The 12,406-nt window shown below is 34.7% G+C and overlaps 1 protein-coding gene across 6 annotated transcripts in view; it reads left to right on the forward strand.

The window, feature by feature from the left end:
* The window catches only part of Pard3b (par-3 family cell polarity regulator beta), a 977,771-nt gene that overhangs the window by 416,193 nt on the left and 549,172 nt on the right, over nucleotides 1–12,406 (forward strand). The gene's annotated exons all lie outside the window — the stretch shown is intronic.

A 12,406-nucleotide genomic window follows, 5' to 3' on the forward strand; every position in this document is an offset into this window, starting at 1 on the left:
CTCAAAAATCCATTTGTGGAAAATAGTTTAAATTCTAACTGAATTCTATCTTCCTCATACTTTCACATTAGACACTATGTCCAAATGTCTTTCCCTCGAAAGTCAGAACTTTAATGCTGTTAGCATGGACAGTTTGTTTCTTCCTGAAGAATCATAGAAACACAATCTAGTTTTGTGCCTGTGGCCTTTGCATTTTGATGCACATTCAATTTGATTCCAGGAGTTACACAAAAAGTCAATAATGGTCTATGGATCATTGCCTCACTATGCTGCTGGGTGAATTAGTCAGCTGGGGTAATGTTCTCTAGCTTGTGCAATAGACCTATTTAGTAGCAAGACAGCAGCCATATGAAACACCTGGGTGGTCTTGCAGAGTACTTTCAAGTGGATTAGATTTCTGTTATCTAATTTGAGGTCACAAAGGCTTAGACAGCTGGGCCAGTTCCACATCACAGACAGAATATAACCTCTTCCTACCTATTGGATGCATAAGGTAAAGGGTATCTGAAGTAAAAGCTGAGTCTTGGTCTCCTGCAACAGCTGTAGTTCAATAGATGAGGTCTCAAACCACAGTTGCAAATATTGGAAAAGGCTCTATGCAGAGAAGTGTCAGATTTTCCTCTGGCACTTTCCTTAGCCATGTTTCCTTCCAGAGAAGCCCAGTTTCTGTGGTCTCCAGATTGAACTTCAGTTGGTTTACCCTTGTTTAGAATTTTTAAGTGCTGCCACGCAGAAACTGTGCCTTCCACTTCCATCAGAAGAAGAAAGGGCCTGAAAGATCCTTTGGCTTGCTACTACACAAAACACAAAACCAGCATTTGGGCACATGGGCAGTAGAATAAAACCATCTTTTGAGTGTTCCTTAGAGATAACAGTGGCTCCAAAACCCATCACTTCTTTCAGTTCTGCCAGGAACTTTGAATGATCCAATAAAATATAATGATCAAAGGTTTCAAATGCAGCTGATAAATCATAGATTTGTGCCCAGGATGCCTTAAATTGACTTATAGATGTTTCTCATTTATCAAGAAGGGCTTGGTGATTTGAATTTAGTACTTTCATGTTGCCAGTAATTGTTTGCAACTGCAGTTCAATGGCCTGAAGGCATTGCTTATTTTTCCCTGTCTCTTCCAGCAAAAAGCTAGTGAAGTATTCTTTTAGAGGCTGTTCTCAACTCATTGGGAACTGTAGACTAAATTTAGGACAGAAGAATGGCTCCATAAGCACTTGCTACTGACTACAATCACTATACTAATGAACCATCCCAAATGTGCTCTGCCCTGAGTCAGGCATCCAAAGTTCATATCCCGTCCACTGGACACAAGTTAAAATTCACTTTATGTTTTTTTTTTTTTTCCCAAGGGAATTACTAAATAAACCATTGGAGAAAGATCCCTTCTTGTTTTCTCAGTCAGGATTTTAATATGCACAAACACCTTCCCTAAATGCATTTTAACCAGTTCCTCAACACTTGAAAAATAGATGCAAGTTGTCTCCCCTTTGAAACCTTACTACTATTTGCACTAGTGCAAATTAAAACTCTCATTTCAAGGCTTTCTAGTAAGGTTCATCTACCCAGATTCCCATAGTCTTCTCTATTACTTGCTCCTGTAGTCATTTGGTTCATCCTGCTTTGAATGGTTGAGAAACTTTTGTCAGTATCCATGTGTGGATGTTCATCTCTGCCTTCTAAAACCTATGTCCATCTGCCTACTACAAATACCTTAGTTCACACTAATGTATCATTTCATATATATTCTACATTTCAAAATGCTGTTTAAATCTCAGCTCCTCCACAGAATCTTTCCAGATAAACAACTATTATCTTTCTAGCTCTTCCATAGGTTGCTGTAAATCCTATGAATATAGATTAACCTCATAAATATCTAACATTTAAGACTATAAACTATAGGAAACTGAATGATCAAGTGACAGGGCAATAGATTCCTTCATAAACCGCTGTAATCGACAAGATCATTGTCAATATTTCCAAGCTTCCTCTGGAGTTGTTTAGCATTGGTGTTGATGTCACTTTTATGTTCATTTATCATTAAGTTGCAAGGGTGATAACATATGCAGCATCAGTGTGAATAGTGTTTGTTTTAAAATAAATGTTGATGCTAAAGAAAAAAGTGTTGGGTAAAGGGAAACAAACCTGACAGTAGTAATTTACATATTGGGAGCATAGACCCTTTTTGTGATCCAAAATATTCCTTTGCCTAAGACATTTCAGATTCCAAAGATTTCTGGATTTGAAGGTTGATCTTTGTGTCTGTATCTCTGTTTAGTTCCATTCAGCATGCATCTGTCAAGTGCCCACTCTGAGAGGGATCCTAGGTAATTAACTAGGATAAGTTGCTTGCCATTAAAGAGCAGGAGTATACCATTGTTCAGTCTTTCTGCCTTTCCCATCACTTACTCTCTCACATTCTTATTCAAGAACTTGGTTTTATCTCTGGTCTTAGATGTCCATATTTAGATATTTACTTGTTTATTATCTGTTTCCCCCTAATATCTCCAGGCTCATGAAGAGCGGAACCTTTGTGTGTCATCTGCTGAATTATCCTGAGTGCCTAGAACTGCCTGACATATTTCAGGCATTCAGTAACTATTTGCCAAAGGACAAAATTAAATGGATTCCAGAAAAATACAACACTAGAATAAGACAAAACAGGTATTCTAAGGAGACAGAGAATCAGAATCCACATTTTATGGGGCTCTCAATGTGTGCAATTTGGAGGAGATTAGAATTTAAGAAAAGGAACAAAAATTTTAAATACCAAATATATATATATATATATATATATATATATTTTTTTTTTATTTAAAATGGAGGAAACAATAATTTGAAGTTAATATACTAGAGATGTCATAAAATGTAAAAAATATTTACTAATAATATATTAATACATGTATATTATTAAGCTTTTTCTTTACAATTTTGGCTGTATATTCTATTATTACCTTTTCACTTATATCTTTTTAATAGATTAAATAAATGAATAATTTAATCTTTCCTCTATTTTTGGTAATCAATGGTTTTTGGTCAAAAAATGGAATTTGGGATGTATAACTGGGGCTTTAGCTATACATACTTATAATTTGTGAAAGTAATACAGTCTTGCATCTTTAGAACATGGGAATTTTAATTCTGGGCTGCATTTTTCAACTATATTTCAGTTAGAGGAGAACTTTCCATTTGTCACGGTATGAATGAAAACTGAGATATTGCCTTACAATTTTATAAATTTGATGAGTGAAAGAATTATCCATAGATTACCTTCTAGCTTTGTACATTTTAATCTTGTTTATTTTACTGTACCCAAGTACTTCCAGTGCTGGATACAAAAAGTACAAAGCCAGGTAATAGTGTTACACACCTGTAATTCCAGCACTTGGAAGTCTGAAGCAGGAGGATATGAATTTGAGTCCAGCCTGGGTTACCTAGTGGCACTGTGTCTCAGAAAAACATAAATGATACCAAAGAGCACAGTCACCTTATTATGTAACCTGTGCCTTTGGGTCACAAAACTGGGTGATTTGATACTCAGCTCAATTTTCCCTTAACTGGATTCCAGAAATCCCTTTGTTCATTCTAGTGTCAGCCACCAAGAAGAAGAATGTTATAGAAGGGACATTAAATTTAAAAGAAATATTGAGATTAACCTACTGCAATTAAAATATTTTACATACATAAATTTTACAAAATAATGTAGTCATGTGTTCATGTTAGTGAACTTCCTTTTGGAACCTCTTAAGAGACCCAGGCGAATGAGGGCCTCTGAAGTTAGGCTTCATTAGTGTCATGCTATATCTGCATGTGAGTATCCTAGAGATTGTGTATAACTGTTGGGAGTAGGCCTTAAGGAGTGACTGGATAACAAACGATTGTAATATTGAGGATAATTTTGAGTTCAGAGATCCAGGGCACTCTTAGGCAATGGCAAATGGTTCTGTTTGGCACATACAACATACATAAGGGTGCAATATGAGAGGTAATTAGAGAAGTGGGTTGAGGGAAGCCACTGAGGTCCTTGAGTACCAGAACAAAAAGTTGGAGATCAACATGCACATGTTGAATTCCTTCCCTTTGCCTCTGTCATTCAGTAGACTTGGTTTGGATTTATTAATTTATATATCTTTATTTGTGTTTGTTAATATTTTATCTCTTTTCCAGAGTGTATGTCTTTCATATACCAGAACATTTGCCTCCATTGAACATCTTCTGTAGCTTGTCATTGTCCTTAATATAACACCTGAGTTGTAGTGCATGTATAAGACCTGGCATTAACTGACCTTAAGTAGAATGGGCAAATTAAACTATAAAGTAGTTTAGTTTATAAAATTGTAAATTTCAGTATATCAACTAGATATACTTTACTCTTGAAGTGAATGCTTCAAGAGATGGAAAAGCCTATACCTTCAGAAATGGGCAGCAATATACTTGAATTTAAAGACTAATCTTCTTCAGAGAAAAGTATAAGTCCCAATAAAAGTCAGCTAAAAACCTTCACCAGCTTTTATAGCAGTGGCCCTTCAATTTAAGCAGCTTTCCAAATACTGAAAGAGGCTTTTTCATGTATGTGCTCATTTATATCCATGTGTAATCTAGGACTTTTCTGTGAATTGCTTGCATTTGTTCCATCAAGTATTGAACAATCATAGTTTTTGTAATCTGAAATGAAGGAAAATGAAAGTAAATGTTAGTCAACTTGAAATTCTTTGCTTCTTTTATAGAAATACTTGGAGTCTCCTTCCTAATGGAGTGTTATTTAAGACAGGTTTCTGAACCTACATTTTGACTTGGTTTCTCTTGTGTGGTTTTTCCATCACAGTATCTGAAAGCATGCCACAGCTGCTGCATTCATCACAGCCAAGCTCCAAAGCAGGTCAGGCACTCCTGCAGTGAAAGTGATCTCTTCTCAGTACTTTGCCATAAATTATACAGCTATTGATATCATTACCAATTTTTTATGGGTCTCCAGATATCAGTGCCTTGGAGTTTGTTAGGCATCAGTTGTAAAGCCCTATCTCATGCCCATAAAAATCCACACAAAAAGAAAACCTAGTTGTCTCCAAAAACGAATGATGTTCCACTTTCACTAGTCTTATTTTATTGAGGTATTGACAAGAGTAATAGGGACACTGGCAAAGCATGTGAATCATCTGCAGAGAGATTCACTCCAGAAGAACAATGCTCATGCACTATGGGTTAATGCTTGCCTCTTACATACTCAGTTCCTACCACCCTTTCCTTTATCTGTATCTTTCTTTCTTTCTGCTGACTTCTTGAGATAAAAAGAATTGCTAATACCTTGAAGAGATATCAATTCCCTTCTCTGCACTTGTCCACTTGGAGGATGTGACCCCAAAATAGGAGAGTGTCAAATGAAAAAGACTGTAGTAGAAATCAAGTCCAAAAGACTTAAGAACCTAATTTCTTTGGACTTCAATTTCCTTATAGTCTATATAAATCATATAGCTATCTCTTTATAGATCTGGAATGGGATTTGTTGCAACTTCTCCATCCTGTTCATTTAACTGGTGAGCAAAAATGTTGGACTTAGAGGTGACATGGTGCCAGAGCCACCTTTAGAAAGCATGTTTCCTCAACTGCAGTCTTTGTGCACCATGTTTCTAGAAGATATAACCATATTTTAATGTCAGACTCATTCAGTAAATTTTAAAATTCAAGATAATTGAAAGGTATTGTTCTCAGTACTAATTGCAGAGTCTATTCAGGAAATCTAGTATATAAAATCAAGATGCAGCTTATGCTGTGTTACTCTTCTATTAATATTGACTACCTGGCAGAATTTTTTCCTAGTTCTTTAACTATTTTTTAATTTATAAAAATTTTAATAACTTACAATTTGCACTCTTGATCAACATAAAAGATGTACAAATTTAGAATTGCAATTTAGAGTGTTTTTCCCTACTTATCTTGTTATTGTGTCAGCAGCATAAGCAGGATAGGGCTTTTTTTGTTCTTCAAACTATCCAAGTGTTTTTGTGATTTAATAATTCAATAGCACTGAAGGAATTCCTTGGGGCACAGGAAAATTGAGACTCTAAAGATGACAAACCCTTATCCCTCTTTGCACATAAACAGGTTATCATGGTAATCCAAGTCCCTTTTCCTCCATACTCTCCTCTATAGAAAGCTTCACTCTCCTCTGTGGCTTCACTAGCTGCTCATGATTTTAGATGTCCTCTCTTTCCGAGGATTCTGGCAGAATATAAAATCCTAACTTTATTTGTTTATGTGCATGCAACACTGCTAATGGACCAATATGTATTCTTACTCTTTTTCTTTTCCTTTGTTCAACTCACTTTGCGTCTACCCACTCGTTCTGGAAGGCAATATGAGTTTCAGTACCAACCTCATATTCATCTTCACAAATTTGTCCAATTGAAAATCTAGTGTTTGGTTTCTCATGCATGTCATGACATTTTAGATTAAAAGCAAATCCTAACCCTCAGTGAGTTGAAGCCAAAATTTCTATTCCTCTGAAACAAATCATAGTAGTTGCCAAAAATGTCCCCATTGCTTTTCTCTGAGCAAGAAATATAAGGATTTCAGGTCTGTTTTATGCTATTCTCATTTGTATGGAGGTTGATTCAGCTGTCAAATTCTCTCATGTCCTCCTCAGTTTCTCTCTTTTTCTGTCTACAATTGCAGACTTCTATCTTCCAGCTTGACATTATCTGTCCAGCCTCTCTGAGCTGAGATCCCCTAGTTCTTTCAGCATGCCATATCAGCATATTTACTGTGACTACCTTGGGATGAAATGGCACCAATATTGGTGACAAGCTGGCCTTCTGGTTTTTCTCAGAAGGGTCATTAACCATCTTTAGATAAATAAATCTCTGGTGCTACTTACTATACAGTTTAGAACATATGCCTTTGTGAATTTTGATATGGGGTTCATATTTAAAATCTATAGTTTTTTTTTTTTTTTGCTGTCTGTATCATCATATGTTACTCTTCTTGGTTTCAGTCTCTTTAATTCCACATCCTTCAAAGCCTGCAAACTTAATATTATATGACGTCGCCTGTCATTTAAACCAGTTCCATCCAAACATATCCTTTAAGTGTAGAAAAAAAAATCTACCCAGTTGTGTGTGAGTAATAGAGACAGAAACTTACAGAAAACACCTTAGTTTATATTTGAATTTATATCATGCACAATCCATTGGTGTACCATTTTGAGCCTTTAATTCTTGCCTCTTTCAAAATTGTTTTCCTCAAACTGAGGAAAACTGATGCGCCTTTGGCCTGCCTTACTGACATTTAAAGTCATAAGTAACTGTTCCCCCTTTGAACACCAGTTTCACCATCATTAAAATGGTGATTGCTTAAGAATTGGAAGATATGCCATCATTCACAGACCCCTGGGAACTAATTCTACTTTCTCCTCCTCTGAGGATATGGTTTGACCAATTCCAATTGGCTCACAGCCTGAAAGAACATGATAAATCTAGCCATCTTCTTAAAAGTATGTACAAAGAAACTTAGTGTAAGTCTTTCCTGAGTGTGGCATAAGGCATGAGCATGCATGTGTAGGAGTCTAATCAGAAGTGAGCTTTACTTAATGTGGCAAGCCCCAATCTTGTGAGTACATAGTCACCAGCAAATATCTACTGAATCAGGGACTCTTCTCTTGCTCCAAGTAGTAGTCTGTGGCTTCTGTTAAGTTTCAGTGTAACTGACTAAATTAATTGGGGACTTGAACCAGTATAGAGTATGTGTGCTCATCAGGTATGGGTTCTCCAATTATTCATACCTAACCCACCTGTACTGGTTACCTACACTTATGTCTACTGAAATGCACTGAAACATTCCTTGCTCCCACATTTTCCTCTCTGAAAAATAAGCTATCTGCCTGCTCTGCTTACTATAATCCTCCCTCCATCCCTTGTATGTCCTGGTGTAGAGTGGAACTTCTGTGGAAAAACATCATTTGGCTGTACAGAAGTTTAGGCTTTAAAGTATTAATAATTCTTTATTTTATTTCAGTCTTGCTTCAAGTAGCTTTTAAACTATGATTCCAAGGAATGCTATTTTTAGTTGAACTGAAGTCTTTTGCCTCTAAAATATGAGGCTTTTTTCAATAAGCTGAAAAATGCTGTGGAATAGAATTTTTTCCCATTTTGGAACACCTTTCCCTCTCCATCTTCTTTTCTTAAAAACTATGAATCCTATTGTAAGGTGGCACTTAGTTTACCACAAAATTGGATTTTACTATTTTCATTCACATATTATTCCATGAAAATTAATTTTATTTTCCAAAGTTCAGCTTTTTGGCCAGGTAACACTACTCATGACAAATAGCAAGAGATATTTCTTCCTTTTTCAAGGGGTCAAGTTTCAAGTGATTAGGTTGTGTCACATAGCCGTCCAAGTTCAGTGTCATAGAGTTAGCAAAGGTGAAACAGTCTCTTTGGCTCCAAAGCCATTGTTCTGTCCACTACACTGACACATGACAGTTAGTACTGTTCGTGTCTACTCTCTGGTTTGGTTCTAAGCTCCTTCAATACAAAGGTTGTGTTTTATTTATCCAAACTCCTCCTGTGGAAGGGTCATAAAACTGAATGGAGCTGTCTTCCTCTCACTTCAGTTAACTTTGCTTAGCAAATGTGATTTCTACTGTACTGTATCACAAAGGATTTGTTCAGGTAATCTTTAGTGCTTCTCATTTCTTGCTTATATTGGACACCAGGATTCTTTGTGTCTAACTTGTTACTCAGTCTCTTCCTGACAGCTGTCTTCAAATAGAGTTTGGCAATTGAAAGAGTAATTCAAGGAGAGTTTAAAACTCTCTAACAGCTCATATTTAAGGATGCTTATTATTAATTCCAATATGAAATAATTTGCACTTGTTATTAACACATTGAGACAGCCAAGGAAAAATTAGGTGACTCAATAGAAGACATTCAAATGAGGATTCAAAAAAAAAAATTCAAAAAAAAAGTAGAGAGAAAACACTTTTTCCCTAATGAGCTGAAAGTATGTTTAAGAAATATCCAGACATCTTAAAGTTTGTTCAGTTGGTTGATTTGGTTTTGTGTGCTTATTATTAATTAAATATATTTTAGCTTACACATTAAAATGTGAAAATTTTACATATTAATGGGTTACTTACTATGAGATGTTTTGTAATGACCCAAATGTTACAAAATGAGCTGTCATCTTCTGGGAGACATACAATAACATCATGGCATATCAATTAAATATACAAACCTGTATACATTTCACTAATAATTTAATATTTTGACATTAAAACAGGAAATAGCAATAATGTGATAAGTTACAGGCAGGTGTCCTTACTGTTTAAGAAAACTTATGTGTAAAATGTATTTATTACTCAAGAAAAATCATGGTACACACGTATATTCTGACATAGGTATGTATATGACTCAGCTAAGAAAATATTATAATTAAAATTGTCTATTATTGAAATTTTCGTTTCTGTGACTGTAAATCAACTTGTTTTTTACAATGAGGAAGTACCTTAGTGAACCATGATGGCATTCCTTGTTATTTATTATTTTCTCCAGCTTGAGATTATTGACTTTAGTGTACTGGTTTAGTTAAATGCTTATAAATAATCTAGAATTTCATGGAGTTGCCTACCTTTTGTTATTGATTTTAAGAATAATATTTTGTGAAATTAAGAAGCTTCTGCATAACAAACAAAATGGTCACCAAATTGAAGAGGCAGCCCACAGAATAGGAGAAAATCTTTGCTAGCTACACATCTGATAAGGTATTAATAACAGAATGTACAGGGAGATTAAAAAACTAAACTCCCCAAAAATCAATGACCCAATGAAGAAATACACAATGAACTGAGCAGAGCCTTTTCAAAGGAAGAAGTCCAAATGGCAAAAAAAAAAAAAAAAAAAAACCACATGAAGAAATGCTCAACATCCCTGACCATAAAGGAAATGAAATCAAAACATGTTAAAATTCTACCACACCCTTGTTAGAATGGCTACCATCAAGAACACAAACGATAAATGTTGGCAAGGATGTGGGGGAAAAAGGAACCCTCACACACTGTTGGTGGGAATGTAAATTAGTATAAGCACTATGGAAAACAGTATGGAGGCTCCTCAAAAAGCTAAAAATAGAGCTGCCATATGATCCAGCAACTCCATTCCTAGGGGTAGACCCAAAGGAAAAGTCAGGTTACAATGAAGGCACCTGCACACCCATGTTTATTGCAGTGTTGTTCACAATAGCTAAACTATGGAAATACCCAAGATGCCCCACTATTGATGAATGGATTAAGAAAATGTGGTATTTATATACAATGGGATTTTATTCAGCCACAGGAAGAAGGAAATTTCATTGCTAGCAGGTAAATGGACGAAACTGGAGAATATTATCTTAAGTGAAGTTTGGCAGGCTCAGAAAGCCAAAGCTGCCTGTTTTCTCTCATACATGGGATATGAACCTGATACAAATATAAATAATATTATGAAAAATAAGTCATACCAAGGGAAGGTCACATATGAGAGAGGGAGTGTAAAAGAAGGAAGTTGAAAAGGTGAATATGGTTGATGTACTTCCTATACAAGAATGAATATAGAATTTTTAAGCCTGTTGAAATCACCATAAGAGGAGGACTAAGGTAGAAAGGAGAAAAATAGAGGAGATGAACCAATTCAGGTTATCATACATATATACATGGAAATGTCACAAGGAAACTCCCTGTATAGCTATCTTAAGAAAACTAAAATGTCTTTTTTGTTGTTGTTACAAAATTGGAGAACAGGAGGGTAGAACAGATCCTGTCTGGGTAGTTGGTACCAGTGCAAACAGGGAAGATGTGGGAAAAGAGTATAAAAGGGTGAATATAGTGCAAATACTATAGGTACACAGTACAAATACTGTTGAAACTATTCCAGGAATGGGGGGAAAGAAGATAAAGGAGAATGACAGAGGAGGTGAATTCAACTGTGACATATTTAGTATATTGCGTGAACTCTTATAAGTGCCGCAATGTACCACCAGCACAACACTAATTATAAAAACAAAACTCTAAAAAATAAATGTTTTGCTTCTGAGGATATCACATTTAGATTAATTTGTTCTTTTCACATTACTGGTGATTCAGGGGCTTAATCTGAAAGGTATTTAGCCTTCAGATCACTTGAGAAAGGGACAAAAACTGTGATGTGAGAGTGGATTTTGGGATACCTTTTCTTGCTTCAACTCTTCTTATATTTTTTTTAAAGTTTCATTCAATAAACAATTGCCAATCATACAATTATTAGTATGTCAGTTGCTTAAGAAATTTTGATAATGGAGGTAGAAGAAGTGGGGAATAATCTAGTGATGCATCTATTAATTTAAAAGAAATAAAAGAATGTGAGCTTGGACTTGATAATATATTTTGGTGATATAATGTCTGTATCTTGAATAGTATGTTAACTTATTATGAAAGAAGATATCTTTAAGAAAGCAACTCTTGGCTAGAAAAGGATGAAAAATATTAGTAAGTCTGTGTTTTGTGACTAAGAATGTTGAGACATATATAAATCAGTTTTTTAAATAACTTAAAATGTGGATGAAAATGTTTCTTTAAATTGCTATAGCTTGAAAAGCTTGAGGAATTATTTTCAGGATATTGATAAACGAGAAATTGCATTTCAAATGTTTTCTGCTTATTTCCTCAAAAACATGCAAATAAAAAGTTAATTTTTTTGTGAGAGTGATTTTTAAATTGTAAGGTATTTTTTAAAGCTTTTCCTCCATAGTGGCCAATTTTGTATGAAATGAATTATTTTAGGCCTAATTGAAGTCAGGGTAGCTAGGCTGCTGGCTCTGGTAAGGTTGAATTTCATTTGAACTTTCTAATAGCATGATCTTTTTTTCAAAATTTAATAACTGACTCAAATATTTAATAGTGGAGGCTTTTATTAAATTAAAAAGAAATCAGGTATATTTTTAGAAGCACTAACTTATTTTCTTTATCAGTTTTATCTACTTTAGGAGAAAAGAAAGAGAATGGAACCAATCTCTTTGTGTACCTAAATAGACATTAATGCTGTAACCCCAGCAAAAAATTTATTTCAGTACGTGTCATTATTCAACATATTTGGTAAGCACCAAATGCAGTAATAACTATACTTCTAGCTCTACTGAGTAGCAAATTACACTGAATTGTGAATCTCTTCATTAGTCTTCTGGGTAATCATTCTTTAGTACTCACATATATTTTGTAAATCAGTTTTTAGATTGCCCACTGCCTGACAGTTTCTAATATATTCAAAGACTTGTTTCAAAATGCAAGTGGAAAGTTGAAAGATTTTGTTTGCATGTGTCTATATATATATATATATATATATATATATATATATATATATATATATATATGACAAAAGATCATTAAAT

Source organism: Castor canadensis, chromosome 4 (genome assembly GCF_047511655.1).
Source record: "Castor canadensis chromosome 4, mCasCan1.hap1v2, whole genome shotgun sequence".
Lineage (NCBI taxonomy): Eukaryota > Metazoa > Chordata > Mammalia > Rodentia > Castoridae > Castor > Castor canadensis.